Source organism: Motacilla alba, chromosome 19 (genome assembly GCF_015832195.1).
Source record: "Motacilla alba alba isolate MOTALB_02 chromosome 19, Motacilla_alba_V1.0_pri, whole genome shotgun sequence".
Classification (NCBI taxonomy): Eukaryota; Metazoa; Chordata; class Aves; order Passeriformes; family Motacillidae; genus Motacilla; species Motacilla alba.
The window spans coordinates 9,838,132-9,854,272 of NC_052034.1; positions in this window are offsets into that span (position 1 = coordinate 9,838,132).

The window sequence follows — 16,141 nt, forward strand, 5'->3', positions numbered from 1 at the left end:
GCGCGGTCCTTTCTCTGCCAGCGCCTCTGAACGATGGCCCCGGGCTTCGGTCCCCGCTGCCCTCAGCCCTCGGAAGGAGCAGCACAACAACCAGCAAAGGTCGCTATCGTGGGCTGCACGTCCACATGAATCTGGTTAAAAGTAAGAATTAAAGAAAGGAAAAAAAACTTGTTTGGGGAGGGGAAGGAAACCCCCTACAAATCCTCTCCCTCTTTTGAAATTTTTGTCACCAACAATCACCTGGTCGCCTCTTTCCCAATAACTTGTGTAATTCCACGCTTTTAATTTCAAAAGAAAGCAACATGCTGGGGTATAAGGGAAATATCAAATTTGGTTGTTCATTTCTTCAGGTAAGTTGTGTTTTGTTAGGGTTGAGTTGAAAAAGTGGGGTTTTTTTCTAAACACCATCCTAACATTTGGACAATAGCCCTGGAGTGACTCTTGGGGATGGTGCTGTTCAGGGCAGGAGTTGGACTCTGATCCCTGTGGGTCCCTTCCAACTCAGCAGATTCTGAGTGCATATTAAAGCCTAGCTGTTTGTAACCAAAATAATTATACTTGAAGCCTGGAGGTAACTGGTTTTTGACTCTTTACTGTAGGGGCTGGACTGGATGATCCTGATGAGCCCCTTCCAACTTGATGCATCCTGTAATTCTGTGACATGGACTCAGTGGCTGAAGCAGCCTGTGGGGCTGGATGGACAGCAGGACAGCAGGGACAGGCAGTGGTCACTCATTTTTGACCCAGGGTGGGCTGCATACTCCACCTGGGGTGGAAGAACCAGGACCTCCAGCATTTTTGAACAGGAAATTGTGTGTGCCCCATCGTTGTGTACATTTACTGAGACAGTGGGACTCGTGAGCTCTGGGATCACAGGGATACAGCCAGACTGTGTGGAATTAGACATAAAATTTGTTCTCACTCCAGTTGTGAGCAGGCAAATCCTGTATTGTTCTGTAGTGTGTTTATTCAGATGGTTGCATGTTTTAAAATTTGATTTCAAAGCAAAGGACCAGAGGCTTCAGGTTTGATATCTGTTATGTCTTAAGAGGAATATTGAGAATCTGTGACTTTGTTTTTTTCTTTTGAAAAGACTCTCCCCCCCTTTGTCTCTTGTAAAGAACTTTTAACATCTATTATTAGAAATTCTTTATGAGAGGTTTCATCACAGTCTTTTTGGTTGTTTCTTTTTTTCCCCCAGTTACAAATTTCTAATGCTCATTAGCAATGTAGTAAGTCTGTTCTGGAGATTACTTCGTTTTATCTTGAATTTGGAGGGATTACAATCAAAGTGGGCACTGGATTTTAAGAATTATCCTGTAATGAATGCAAGAGCTCTATATCACTGCTAATTCTAAACTCTGTCAACTTGTTCCCTGCCTCTGCAGCTTTGGCTTAGCAAACTTTGCTCTGAATAGTCCCATGACTACTTGATGAAACAGAGAACAGTCTATTTCTAGTAAATCTCGCATAGAGTAGGTGGATCCCTGTCTAATTGATCATTTACATGAGTTTCTACAAAATTCTGACATCTGGACTACTGTGGGATCAAACTGGGCTTTGTTTTTGTGCGTGTCCCTTTGACAACCTTCTCCCCAAATGTACAGGACTGAATTTCCCTGTCACTGAGGGGCTAAACGAGGAACGCCCTTGACTTTCCCTTCCAATATACCTTGCACACAAATGCCTGCGACATTCTGGTGTGTGAGCTCAGCACTTTGCCAAACCTGAGAATCCAACAAAAAAAGAAGACAGCTCTGCAACACTACACTTGGTGATTCATGCTTTTGATTTTCATTTTAAATGTATCCCATCAGGGAAACTTCACACTTAACTCATAAAGATAGCAAAAGGCCCTCACAAATATGTATTGGTGGGGACAAAGACAAAATGTGATGATGAAGCTGAAAATTGTAGGGTTTTCTTTTATCTAGAATACTAGATTGGAGTTTTGGCTCTATAGAGGAAGATTGGTTTGCTATTATCTTGTCTTTTTGGCATGTGGCTGTCTTCAGGAAGTTCAGGTGGATTCTTTGGATGGCTTTTCTATTGGCAAAGAAAAGCCATCCAAAAGATGCTTTTGGATGAGCTAGCACCTGTATAGTATCTGATGTATGAAAAAACAGTGCCATAACTTTAGGCCGGGGAAAGATTTTGTGTGGGGATGTTTATGCTTTGGAGGAAGGGACACAGGATGGTCTAAGTTGGAGATAAACAGAAGATCTAAAAAGGAAATTAATAGGAACTCAGTTGTAAAATAAAAAAGTTTTTAATGTGAATTTTTGAACCTGCAAGTGTTGCAAAGACAGAGGCTGGTGATATGTGTGAATCTTTTTTGCCTGTAGGTAGCTGAAAACCTGTTGAAGGTAATTGTAAATGTTCTCACTGCTGAACATCAGAGAAATCCCAGGAGTTCTGAATTTTTCACAGGTATGAAAAAGTTTATTAGATATGTTTTGGGAAAAGTTAGGGTAAAATCATCCATTTTGATTGATTCAGTAAAGCTGAACAGGCTGTCTGCCAAGGGCACCATTTTGGGGTTGTGGTGCTCTAATTTGCCTTTGCAGGTCAGTGAGAGACCCTCAGATTTACATAGTCTTTCCAGTACCAAAATGAGCCTAATTACTCACATTTCCTCGTGTGTATTACCCACTGTATCTCCATCCTGTAGATCTGTGAAAACAGTAAACATCACTCTTCTGGGTGGAGAATGATATTCTCCTGATAACTTTTAAAGACTAAACAGGAAATGTAATTTTGAAATGTTTGCCCACAGTGAGGTAATAGTTCCTAATGCCCCATCACAGCCACAGCCCGAGGCTGTTTGCCAGCAGGGCAAACAGAGCTGGGACCATACCAGCTTCAGGAAGCAGAGTTCAAGCTCTCTGTGGATCCCAGTTTTCCTGAGCGTATTCCAGAGCAAGCCAAGCCTCTCTGGACTGCTAAGTCAAGAACTGGGTCTTTGCAGTAACCAGACTTTTAGGTTCCCAAAATGCTGACATCTATCAGTCCAGAGGATCCCAGAGCGGTTTCTACTGAGAGTATTTTCCTTTGAATTATGACCAAAGGCTCCCTTCTCATGTTTTCCCTGAAGGGTGCACAGACCTTGAATTTGAAAGTTCTGCCAGCTTCAGTAGACACAACTTTCCTAAGGCTGGTGCTGCAGAGTTAAACCAAAAGCCCTTCAGGTGATTTATGTGTCTGCTCTGCCTGTGATGTTGTGAAATCCCTGCAGCCTGAGAGTCTATGGGGAACTGGCCCCTGTTGTTGGGAGAGAGTATATTCCAGGAAGCATTTTCGTTTTGATTCATTGCCTTTTTCCAATGTTTTCCTGGAAAATTTTCATCAGCTTGAATTCTGCCTTGTGTGCTTCGGTGGCAAACACCTCAGGACCCGGCGTGGCACATGGAATGTGTGTGTGTGGCACTCAGCCCTGGTTTGGGCCAAGCCTAAAGGCCATCAGAGAGATCCAGCTCTTCAGAGAGCCCTGTGTGCCTGGAGGGTTGTCCTCCAGCACAAGTAGCACATCATATGTGGCTGGAAGGGTTTGGTGCTGTGCTTAGGAGCTCACAAAGCTGCTGAAGTGGGAGTGAAGGGGAATTGCTGCCTACCCCAGCAGGAGGTGCCTCACCCCAAAGCAGCAGCTGCATGTTGTGCCATGGTGACCTCAGCTGTCCCTGTGGAGCTACTGCGTTGTTCAGATTTGCTTTGTTTTGGGTCTGAGTCAGCTTTGCCGTGTTCTGTAATGCATGGAAAGGTGGCCTAGTTATGGAACAGCCAAGACTGTGGAAAGATAAGGCTACAGCTGTGTTGTAACAGGATGGGCTTTGGTGACAGAGTTTTTTTCGGTGGTTTAAGGGTTGTAGTTTTTTTCAGGCAGTAAAGAAGCACTTTAGGGTAGGATTTGATGGATGTTCAAACCAATAGCTTTCAGGTGAGTTTCTCCCACAGGTGGAAGGTGATGGTAGGGGAGGAAGTCTGCAGGTGTTTGCTCTTAGGCTTCTGAACACCAAGCCTGAACTGGCTCGGAGAGAGGAGGGCTGGAAAGTGTGCTCTGTTTCTTCTCTTCTTCCAACTGTCCTAAACCAGACCAGGATAATAAATTTAGTATTTCACTAAAAGAGAATAGTTGAAGACTTGCTAATACACACTGAGGACAGAGCTTTGTCCATCTTGTGGAGAGGGGTTTTTATTCCCCAGAATCTATTAAGGTATTGCTGATACCTTGTATGTGTTGAGCTGATTGTTTAATGGTCAAAGTGGCCTGTTTGTTTAGTATCTCTGTATCTCACAGACTAAAGTATTATTTTGTAGTTTGGTTTGGTTTGGGATTTTGTCACGACTCTAAAAACAGTTTATAAATGGGGAACCTAATCAGAGGAACATGAAGTTCCAGACTGTATGGAGCTCATAGAGGGGGAGGGGATGAGCTCTCCCCTGTGGTTCCCCAAGTCTATCCTTGTCACCAGCCTGGCTGACACCACTGCAGTGCTGGTATTTTAAGTACCCAGGTGACTCAGGAGTTAGGCAGGAAAGGAGGGATGCAGAGTGACATGTCCAGCCCCAGAGATGGTCACTTCAAACCATTAATGACTTTAGGGTTTGAGGAATTCATTCTAACACTGCAGGTGCTTAGGTTGCTCTTTGTAGCGACAAAGACTTATCCCTCCTGGGTTGCACTGTAGCATTTTTGCCTGCCCTAAATTCACTTAATTTTAACCTAATCGCTCTGCATTTTTTAGTGTTTCTGTGCAAGTACCACATTGCTGTCTCAGCAGTAGTAGTGAGGAGTTGAAAGGAGTTAATCGTGCTTTGTAGCTTAATGCCTTATGGTTTATTATTAAGAATAAAGACAAGCGCTCCACTATTTTATCTCTAATGTGCAGTTAACTTAATTCCTAATCCTCTGAAGAGATGGTGTTCTTCCCAACACTTTGGCTTCTGCCTTGCTTTCAAGCTGCACGTGAAATTTAAATTCTGAAATGCTCAATGTGGAGAGAATTTTAATACATGCATGCATAAATCAGTCTTCATGAGCTTCCCCTTAAACATTCAGAGAGAGTTTTCCTTTCCCTCTGTGCTTACCTGGAATTATTGCTTAGCAGGCTGCTTTGCTGTTCCTTGTGTGTGCAGTGGCCACTGAGTCGTGGTGCTGTGCACACGTGGCCATGGGCTGATGGGATGTGAGCTCAGTCCTTCCCTCGCAGTGTTGGGAACTGTCCAAAATTCCCGTTCCTCCTCCGCTGCGTGTTCTTCTTACCGTGGCTGCCTCCTCCTCCCTGTTATTTCCACAGCTCCCTGTTCAATCCGACTGCTGGAATATTCACCGAGGACAAGGGGGCTGTGCTAGGAGTTAATAAGCTCTTGCGAGTAGCTACAGTGTCACAAGGATGGTTTTATTCCTTGTCAGTTTATTACACTGCAAAGGTATTTAGCAAACAGTTTAAGCAGAATTTTGGCATTGTCCTGTTCATTGTGGAGAAACTTGTCTCAATTCATTCTCTGGGATAAATGCTCCAAAAATTCCAAGATGACATCTGTGCTCAGGTTCAGTTTTCAAACTTACAGAGTCACCAAAGCCCATTGTTTTAGAGGATTGTTTTCATTGCTCCTCTCTCGGGTACATTTAATTTTAGCCTCTTGCAGTCTTTCTGTTCCACCAGCACATTGATCTTGCTCCACTCAGCTAATTGGATTAACTCATTTACTACATTTATTGCACAGTATTGATTTGGTAATACCAATCTTCCATCTCAATGTAATCTCATATTTTCTCTGGCCTCATAGCAGTCCTGCTGAATGCCCCTCCTGCCCCACCTTTGCACTTGGACTTCATATAAAATCACAACAGTGTTTAAAAGCCCTGAGGCTAATCAGGTTTTTCCCTGCAGGCCTGGTGTGCTTTGCTGAGCACTGAAGGCTGAAGTAAAGGTGTTGGATGATGTTCCCACATCTCTTAATAGCTGCTCCATGCTGACACCAGTGACCTCCCAAAACCTTGTGTTTCTGCAAGTACTCAGTCACTTGGGTGCTTGGCTTTGGTACCTTTGAGGGAGGCTAAATACCTCAAATATTTGCTTGCCTATGCTCACTCTTCAAATGTTCAAACTTCTGGCAAGAGCTCAACGTCCAAATTCCCTGGTGACCTGTGAAAATCTCCAGGTGTCTGAAGCATATAAGCTTTCATAAAGTCAAGAAATGCTTGCAGTGAGGGGAAGTTTGAATCACTGAAATTAGCAGCAGCAAGACAGAATCTGTGTAGATCCTGTTTATAAAGAAAGGAATTTGCTATTTGACAGTCAGGTGAGCAAGTTCAAGTACTTATGGATTCTGCAGAGTTTGAAGCTTTGTGTGCATCAGCTTTATTTTGATTCCTGAAAAAGCATGTTTGTTATGTCAACTGCATTCTCTGAAAGCCTGGAATTGTGCTCTGGGCTGGTCAGTGGATTTTCAAATGAGCTGAGACTCTCTCCAGCCTAACCTGGCTTTGCTTGTCTTTGGGTGGCCTCATCTTGTGGGAGGCTCCAGCCAGCTGCCCCAGGTGATGTGGGGACTGAGTGACCAGCAAGGCTGATCCTTTGCAAGGAGCTTCTTGGGATCCTGGCAGTTCTCCTCTTTGCTCCAAAACAGGACTCCAGTAATGACTTATTTGGGCACAGGGGAGATGGGAAGGCACAGTGTTCTGCCTGTCCCTTTTTGCTGTTGATTCTCAAGGCTTGTTCCCACTCAGACTGGCTGTGCAGTCTGGAGCAGAGGTTGATGCTCACACACAGGGACTGCAGCTTCCTTTTCTGTCTCACTTTGCAATTGTCACAGGGTTTTAAAAAACATTTTAATTATTCTGTGGCAGTTGTGAAACACTGCTATGGTTTGACAGCTTCTATGCCAAATCACTGCTCATCACACAGATGAATTTCTCTTTCACTTTCAGTGTCAATATTTCACTTTCCTGAGATCCAAAGCTGCAGCTTAAGCGAGGAGAGGACAACCATCAAAGTAACAGGCTGTAGACATGAGGGGTGTGTGGATGCTGTCACAGGGATGCCAATAGAAGATGTGATTGTGAGGGATTGGGTGATTTTTTTGTACTATTTGACATTACATTGACTGAAAAATTGGTTATTCCCTCAAGAGCTTGGGTAGAAACAGCTAGACTGCTGAGAGGGGTGGTGGAAACACAGCAGAATACCTGCTTGTTGTACCTGCTCAACCTTAGCCATTCCTTGAGAAAATAAGTCTTTTTCACTTCCTTCCCTTTTGACAGTTTATCTCTGACTGAGGTTTTTCTTCTATTTATTAACAAAGAAGTAACCTTACACCTCAGAGAAAGGATGAATACTAACTTGCTAATTCCTCTCACTTCCTTGAAGGAACAGAGCTGTAGCTGACAGCAGGTTTTGGGAGGCGCAGCCCTGGACTGTGGATGGCTCAGGGACTGCACACAAATGTGTGCTCAATCTGGGACTGTCTCCAAACATTAGTGAGAGGCTCTTGAGATGGGAATAGAAGTTATTTAGGGCAAGATTTAAAAGGAGCAACTGAGGTCACTTGTCTTGCTCAGCCTGGATAGGAGAAGACTGGGGGGGTGCTCTGGGCAGGCTGCACCCCCCTTGGGGGTCAGTGGAAGGGAGGTGCTGGTCTTGCTCTGGTGACCCCAACTGGACATTGGGAAGGGCTGTCTGTTGAGGGGTGCTTGGTCCCTGGAACAGGTTCCCCAGGGAAGTGCCCGCGGCACCAAGCCTGCCAGAGTTCAAGAAGCCATGGAGGACATGTCTAGGAGGTTTAGTTTTTGGCAGTGCTGCAAGGAGCAGGGAGTTGAGTCATGCTCGTGGGTCCCTTCCAACGGAGGGATTCTGTGATTCAGGAAGATCCCATTCTCCCGTTTAATGGAGTAAACACTGCCAGACAAGCAAGCACCTCAGCCCAGCTCAGCTGCCTGCACCCAGTGGAGGTACACTGGGGTGGAAGTGTCAGTCAGGTGTTCCTGTGTTGGGTAGAAACAGGCTCATGATGGCCTGGACACGTTCACATCATGAGACAAAAAGCCTCTGCTGAAAGAAGGCTGTTTTGCAGTGGGTAACTTTGTTTTAAAAAACTTCAAATTAGGGTTTGTTTCTGATAGTAGCTTCTCTAGAATTAAGTCCTGCTTGGCAACTCCCTGGAGGCATGGATGTGCTCTGGTACAATTTAGCACTGTCCAACACAGCATGACTGGGGTCTGTTACTTCATCTCAGAGCAGCTAACAAGCAGAGAGTGTTTGTCAGTGTTTGATCAGGGGATTGGTGTTAAAAGCCAGATTATTATATAAATGGGGAAAGTTTTATAGACATGGAAGTATCTGGTTGAGCAAAAATAACAGCTACCAGGTGGCTTGTGCTAACCAGGTAAATAGGGCTAAATTATGGTTTCGATGCAGAGCTTGTGGAGGATATCCAGCAATTTAATAAGCTCCAGGAGCAAAGGAAATTCCTAAGGGCCCAGTCTTGCAATGCACTCTGCAAATGGACTTAATTGAGTTGTAATGAGGCCAGTTATGGGCAACTATTCCACCTGCATGCTGCTCATTGCAGGACCAGGTTCAAACTCACAAGTGCAGCATATGTTAGAGCAGTATTAAAAAAATTTCAAGTTGACAGAAAGCATCAGAACACCTTATTTCTGCTTTAATTCACATTGCCTTGTAATGCACCTCCCTGCAAAGGGGCAGCTGGGAGGAGTTGGCTGAACCCAACCTGCACCAGGAATGCTTGGGATGAATCTTCTAAGGTGTTCATGTTATGATCTGGCACAAAGTGAATCCTGCTGAGAAATTATGCATCAGTGTGTGACTAAAAATTACCTGAGAAGGAACTGCCATAGGAAAAGGTTTGTGGTGGGCTTCTGGTCTTCAAAAGCCATGGAGCCAGTAGACTGTTGAAAGTGTGGCACACTTGTGTGTTCCTGCTATAAACAGTTGGTTTTGTTAATAAAAAGTAATATGTTCTTACATCCCTAAATGTTAATAGGCAGCTGAGTACAGGAGAGAGCATTCTGATCAAGACTTTAAATTCCTGACAGTATTTACACACTAACCATTGAAAAGAACAGCAAATACCTTCAAACTTTTTATTTAGAAATAAAATTGGCTATGGGGCTGACTAATAGTGCTGAGGATTGGGTTCCAATTATGGGACATATCAGAGGGGCTGACAAGCACAATTCCCTGAATGGGATATTGGAGGGAGGATGTGGTGCTGCAGTGATAACTTGTGCCTTACAATTTTTCTTCCAAGATGCTTCCTCTGGAGGTGAGAGAACCATGTTTGAGTAAAATGTGCAACTTGATTTCATCACATTTGGGGTGGAAGGTAGACAAAGTTTGAGGTTCCTTTATTAAAAGCAAGTTAAGGTTATTTAAAGTGCATCCCACACATCAAGTGCTTTTCTCCACACTGCTCTTGTCCCATTCTATTCAACTTGCCCTGAGGCTTACATGTAAGTCTCTGCTGAAATATAATAATTGCTGTCTAACCATGTCTTAAATAGGTAAAAGTGATCTATCGATACATAATAAACAGAGATAACGAAATATTTAATTCATGTTTTCTGAAAGTCTCAATTATTTATATGTGGGTATCAATTAGAGTTTGCATTTAAACAGAATTCAGAGTAGTAGCATTCCATTCACTCTAAATTAGATGGCAGTATGTTTCACTTAATATAAATTGTGTGTGATTACTTACAATCAGTTTAAATCAATAAGTTTGTGATGGATTTTTACCCGGTGCTGTGGTTTCTCAGTAATAAATCCCTTGTTTAGTCCAGAAGGCATTGCTTCTTTTGGCAGCTTTCCATGCATTTCAGTAATGAGTATTGGATAGGCACAGTTTCAGCAAATCAGCATTTAAGAAGGAAAAAAAAAAGCCCCAATAGAGGATAAACACATTAAAAAAATCAATTTACCTCAACTAGTTCCAATTCAAATTAACAGAATACTCTGCTCTGAGAATCTTGGAGTCACTTCCTTGTAGCCGAAATCTGTGTATATCCTGGCTTAATAATGTGAAAGCAGGGAATGGGAACGTGGTCTGTGATTCAAGGCTTGGAAGCTTTGTTACAAAACCCTCTGAGGACAGGTGTAGGATATTATTTTGCTTGGCTGAATGGAGTCACAAGCCAGCTTGACTTGTTGCTGAGGTTGTGCCTCCTATCTGCAGAAACCATTCTCTGCCCCAGAAGAGAAGACTCCTGTGGCCCGGAGGAGGATGCCCTGGAGAGCTTGCATGGTGGTCCTGGAGGGCAGTAAGAGATATCCCAGCTGCAAAGGTGTGCTTGGGTTTTAACAGGATTGAGGAAAAGAGCCCCAAGAGGCAGCAGGCACTTAGGAATGGTGACATCCTGGATTCTGCTGATCACCCTGAAATATGGCTTGCTGCAGAGATGGGTGTAGAGGTTGTTGGTGAGTTCCTTGAAGATGAAGGAAGAGTCAGAGAAGAGATGAGTGAGAGGGGACCTCAGCAGGGAGAGCCCAGGCTCTGCTCCAGGCCCAGCAGTGGCACCAGAGCCACGGGCAGGGCCTGAGCCCAGCGAGTGCCCCTGCACAGGAGGCAGAACTTCTGCCCTGGGCAGTGCCCAGCCCTGAACAGGCTGCCCAGGGAGGGGCTGGAGTCTCTCTCAGCGGGGATCCTGCAGAGCCCTCTGCACACAATCCTGTGCCCTGGGCTCTGGGATGGCCCTGCCTGAGCAGGGAGGTGGCTCCAGTGACCCTCTGGGCTCCCTTCCAGCCTGGCCCAGCCTGGGATTCTGTGATGTGGGCTCTAGGGACGATGGAGCCCAGTGACAGCCAGACTGGCTGTGGCACTTCATGGGTACAAGGAACAGTCTTCACCCCACTTACTGGTGAACTTCTGACAGAAAATCTCATAATCTAAAGCATCTCCCCATCTCAATCACATGGGGATGGTGGCAGTAAATAATTGAGTCAGAGTGGAGAAATTGGTTTTCATCTTCCTGAATGGAAAGCTGCTCCTAGGCGAGGAAGCTGTTCCCCATCTCTCCTGTGAGCTCTGTTCCCCACCTCATTCCTGCTCACGTGTGAGCATCTGGATTGTTGGGCTCTCTCCCATTTCACGCCTGAGCTGCTGGTTAGAAAAGGCACACACTGGCACAGTGCTGCTTCCCGAGCCTGAGCAGACTTCACAAAGGGATTCTGAGAAGAAATAAAGCGTGGAAATGAATTAGGGAAATCCTGAGCTTCAAAGAGTGCCAAGAAGTCAGGGAATGCCAAGTATTGTGTGGGATGGCAGCAAGGGAGCAGTGTAGGGAAGGGTCTGTGGACAGAGAGCAGTACAGTGTAAAACAAGCCTTTGTTTTGATGCAAACACAGTTCAGAGATGTCTTGCACAAAATCACTGAACTTTGATGCAAGCCTTGGAGTTGAGGATATGTGCTGTCATTTGCTGGGTGCTCTGTTTTTCTGTATGAATTGTCTGTCTTTTCATTCTTTTTCTGGAGCATGAGGTTGTTTGGGAATCAGGTTGGCAATCGTGAGGCTCCTGCATCCAGAAGAGTGGTAAAGGGATGTTTAGCAGCGTGGTTTGCCTTTTGTTGTTTGAGGTTCTGCAGATCTGCTGGCCATTTTGGTAAGAAATAGCAGCTATTGGTGGTTATTTCTAATAAGCAGAACAAAGTTTACTGGAATAGGTGTTGTGGTCCTTCACCTGTTTTCTCTGTGATGGCACAGAGGTGCTTCATTCATGTTTGTTAACACTGACCTGTGACCTCCGTGTATGTGCTCTGTGTGTGCTGGCTGGAGTTGTGTCCCTGGCCTTTTCCTGCTGTTTTTCAGAAATGCATTATTAGTTCCTGAAGGTGGAGGATTATTTTGTGTCTGGGCTACCTGAATGCTCTAATTTGTCAATTCATTGCCCCTGGGTGCAGGCCTTGCATCAAGGCTGGCACCAGAAGAACTATTCAAGGTGTGCACACAGGTGTTTCATTTTATGGTTTCAATTCATTTGCTTTAGAAGATTATAGAATGGTTTGGGTTGGAAGGGACCTTCAGGATCATCAAGTTCCATGTCCCCAGAGAGTGACCCAGCTCTCCCCTTCCAGTGCCTTCCTTCAGACTTGCAGTGTAGGAGTCAGTCCCCTGGAATGGAAACTTTGAGAAATCCTTTCCTGTGAGCCCAGCTGAAAGTGTAATTATAGCACAGGGGAGACAGGGTGCTGTAATGGAATTGTTGCTGATAGACAGTGAAAAATGACTGTCCTTTAAGACTGTGCCCATCCTTTTCTCTCTATCGCCGTATCTGTTTTGAGATCAGTTTGTGGTAATCACAATAGTTGGCATTTCTCATCCCTGGAGCCTTTCAGGTCTTATCCCTTCAACATAATAACCACTTGGACTTCTTGACCTGTGCTTTAAGCCCCTCTTGAGGTGCTCCAAGGAGATACTTTAGGGAAGAAATATGTTCACTGCAGTCACAAGCTCCCTTCTTCTCTGCATGTGGATACCACAGCAATTGCACAACAGCAGGAGCTGCTGATAAAGTGCCCTGTCATTGTGACTGAAGCCTCTGATGTTCCAGTGCTGGGGCACACAAGTTGCAATGGTGCCTCAGGGACTGTGGTTACCTTCAGCATATTTACCACATCCAAAGTAGGGCAGATGGAAATGGCTTTCTGTGAGGAGTATTCCTCTGGCATAGAGCTGTGCACCTACTTCTGATGTGTGTTATTGGTAAAGACCATTTGCCAGTGCATCACAGCCCAACATTTTTTTTTCTTTGCCTTTTAGACAAATATTTGGGTGCCTGCAAAGATTTTGCATAACTGCTGGCAAAATCCCTCCCCATAACCACCTACACTCCCGCTGAAGCCTCTGCCTGAGCAATTTCACTGTCTTTAGTAGGAAAGTGTGCTGCAGGCAGTGGCTGAATCCTGGGTTTTGTGGGATGGTTTCCTCAGCAATAGCAGTTCCTCAACTTCCTCCTCAGGAGCTGGTGGGGCAGGGTGCTCTGATGGAGCATGGGTCTCCCATCTCCCAGTGCAGAGTGGTGTGATTAGCACGTGCCTCGTCACTTGAGTCACACCCAGCTGGTCCTGCACACTGCGAGGCTGTGTGAACAGACTTGGTTCCCCCCCAGCCTTGCATGTGAGGCGTAGGTGGTTGTGGTGTAGGTGTGTTTGAACACCTCGAGTTTTGCCATTTGCAAATGTGGTTTCTCCCTGCCTGTTCGGGCAGCAGTGCTTTCCTGCAGTCATCTGTATGCTGCTTTTCACCTTTGGGTAGCTGTGCCCCCCGCTTCAGGCTTGCTCAGCATCTTTGCTACTGTTACAGCTGATCTATATTCCTGTGGATGATGATGATGCAGTTTAATGTTGTGAAATTTTGGAGGGGACTTTGACTTGCCTTGGCCTTACCTTGTGTTCATGAGTAATTTCTGAGAAGATGCTGACTGAATGATGCTGAACCCTGACAAGTAATGAGGCTGCAATCAGAGGAGGCAAAAAATGTTCTCTGCAAAACTCCTTCCCTTTGTGCTCATTTCTCTGAGGAATAATGTGTAAGTTGATAAATCTGAACAGCAGAAAGTTTTGGTTCCTCTCCTCTCTTTGAGAGAACAGGAGTGTCAGACCAAACTCCCCTGGCTTGCTGGGGAGTGGTATGCAGCAGCCTGGTGTCACAGGCAGGGGAATCCACGCAAATCCTGCCTGTCCCATCATCTGACACAAAGTGTTCATGTGGCTGAAGTTTGTGTGAAGGCAAACTGCCTGCAAAAAGGACTTGGAGCAAGTGGAAGTGTTGTTCCAGCAGGACCCAGGATGTCCCCACTCACTGCTTTTATTTCTTTCATGCTTTCAAGGAATGGACGGGGAAGGTGAGAGAGAGAGACACGCTCCACTCATAAACCAAACCCTGCTGTAGTTTGGAAATGCAGACAATTACAGATGGATCCACTTACTGCTGGGCTACTGAAGAGTCAGAGAGTCAGTTGCAAGAGCATTCATATTTCCCTCTCTCTAGTGCTAAATGGTTTCTTCTCTCTCCATGAAGACCTGGAGACAGTAGCTTCTCAAAATACCTGCTGATGAACGGAGCCATCTGCTAAAGAAAACAAGTTTCTTTTACAATTCTATTTTCTGTCGTCATGTACTGTTGTGTCAGACTGTTTTCTGGAAATAACTTGCAGTTCTTTTGGCATGAAAGGGCCCGACAAATGTGCAGTCGGGTTCAACAAAATAACTTCTTAGAAGCTGAAGACTTTCCACACATAGGGACAGATTCCACCCACCCCCACTGCATCCCCATTGCATTCTTAGGTTAAGGAATGAATCATGGACTTCAAGCAGTCTATATTAAAAGGGATTGCAAACATGTTTATTTTCCTCTCTTCCTCCCCTTTTCCCTTTGACTCCCTGTTGAGGTGATGGTAGTAAATTTTTATAGCCAGTAAAGATGTGACCAGGGGCTTTACCAGCATGTCATGACCAATGAACTGGTGTTGAATGCAGGGGCTTTGGGAGCTCAGGTGGGAGTTTATAGGTTATCTACAGACAAAGCTCCTTTTCATAGCAGCAATGTGCTCAAATAAGATGCTGGGGGGTTGCCACAGCTCTGCTGCCTGACATTTAGCCGCTTGTATCCCATCCCTGACTTCCAGAAAGGATTGTCTGCGTGGTTGCTGCTGTAGCCTGGCTTCATTTCAATTGCAAACGGGGGCTATTAGTATTCCACAAATACCCGCTTAGGCACTTGGGTTTCTCAGCAGAAGGGGAAGAAGGGGAACTTAAAACAAGAAGAAACAAGAATGGACGTGAGGCTCGGGATAGATGTCTCCAGGAGAGCTCGAGGCTTTGCCCAGAGGCTCAGATTCTGTCGCTGACCTGGGCTTCCTTCAGAATTGCTGCCCCCCCCAATATTCTTCCCACGCGTTCTTTCCCTTTGCAGCAAAGGCAGGCTTTGAACTGCTGTTTCGTTCTGTGCCTCTTTTCTCTGCTGGGCACAGGGAGGATTCCTCTGCTGCACTCCCCAAAAGCAGAGCAGAACGGAGAGCTGTGCCTGTGGCTATTCTGGGAATCAGCAGGTCCGGGGCTGAAGGGGGGATACCGGCAGCGATCCCACTGCCCTCGGGGTGCCTCGTGCTGCCTCGGGCTTTGTCCTCCTGTTTCCCTTCCATGCCGTCTTTGGCTCCAGCTGGGCCATGTCATATCAGCACGGATAAAGCTGCAGTGCCGAGTCCCTGGGACCGCGGCAGGCTCGGGATGGAGCAGCGCCGAGGAGCGCTTGGCTCTGGCCATGGCCGAGTGTGGCTGAAGAGCATAAATGATTCGGGATGCGCAGCCTGTGGTCGCTTTCATCTTGCCAGGGGATGACCCTACGGTGTCCTTTCTGGGTGCTTTGAAAATTTTCTGGAGTAAAGGGTGCTCTCCTCTCCTCTCACTTGCCCTCCTGTTCCAGTGAGAGAGGAAATTTTGGATCTCTGGAATCTTAGCATGACATTGCTTTTTATGCAGAAAAGTGGCTTGGTTTGGTTTTTCCCTTTCCTTTTTATTTTTTCTGATAGTTGATTTGAGCTGGTTCCACCCTAACTTTAGACCAAAGCTTTTCTCTCTGTCCTGAAGGGCTGCAGCCATAATCACTACTTTCTCATTTAAATTCTAAAATTACCTTTCAAATCTTACCTTTTCATTTCTTTTGTGAAGGTCTTCTCTGGCCTTTTAAGGGATGAGCAAACACAGTTTCAGTAGTGCAGGGTTGGTAAAAGGCCAGAGGCATTGCAGGTAACTTTTGACATCTTAACTACACGGAGCTGTAGAGCTGGCTCCATGTCCAGGGAGTGTTGGTGGCTCAGGCTGGGGAATGTGGTTTGCTTGTTCGCTCTTCGTGGTTTGTTTTATTTCTGGAAGCTGTGCTTGGGTAAAAGAGAGCAAGGTTCTGCTTGTGTCTGTTCATCCCTGGAATGATGTGTGTCATGGGGCTGATTCCTGCCTGGAGAGCTGCAGTGCTCAGCTGGGAGAAACTGAGGTACAGGGCAGCACCCCTCAGCAGTAACAGTGAGGGGAATGGGGAGCAGCCCCAGAGCCCAGCCCCAGATTGGGGAGCCCTGGTCCCTGGAGAGGCTGAGGGGGAGGTGAAGAGAGATGGGGTTTATCCCT